This window comes from Pteropus vampyrus, unplaced genomic scaffold (assembly GCF_000151845.1).
Source record: "Pteropus vampyrus isolate Shadow unplaced genomic scaffold, Pvam_2.0 Scaffold85, whole genome shotgun sequence".
Taxonomy (NCBI): domain Eukaryota; kingdom Metazoa; phylum Chordata; class Mammalia; order Chiroptera; family Pteropodidae; genus Pteropus; species Pteropus vampyrus.
Window position 1 is genome coordinate 6,707,980 of NW_011888866.1, and position 500 is coordinate 6,708,479.

A 500-nucleotide genomic window follows, 5' to 3' on the forward strand; every position below is an offset into this window, starting at 1 on the left:
TCCATGAGATAATAAATGTTCTTACTATTTAAAGCACTTTTAATTGAGTTTTGTTTTCTTGTAGGTGAAATATCCCCCACTGCCAAACTGCTCTTCCAAAAGAAGTCCACTGGATTTATAACTGCATCCACGGCACATGTGAGAGTGTCCGTCTCCTCACACCTTCAGCCTCAGAGGGTTTAAGGCCCCATCTATTCTCAGTGCATCTCCCCTTAATGGCCAAACCCTTTTCTTCCTTGGAGAGTATAGCAGCTCTTCACTAAAAAAAAAAAAAAAAAGGGTGGGGGGCACACTTCAGAAAAGGCAATACAAAGGCTGCTTACCCTTGGCCAACATTTCACTCTACTTCTGAAGCACTGCCCTCACTTGGCTCACAAGGCTCACTTGGCTCCTTCAGGAAAGAAAGTGCCATCATCACAGGGCTGGGATATAGCAGTCACAACTCTGCCTGGGTGTGGAAGGACAAGCCCTAGACTGACAATTGGATGACTTAGTTTGGA

At 45.0% G+C, this 500-nt stretch overlaps 1 protein-coding gene across 2 annotated transcripts in view; it reads right to left on the reverse strand.

Annotated features, from left to right (window-relative positions):
- Positions 1 to 500, reverse strand: part of CGNL1 (cingulin like 1) — a 157,327-nt gene that overhangs the window by 142,687 nt on the left and 14,140 nt on the right. The window lies entirely within an intron of this gene.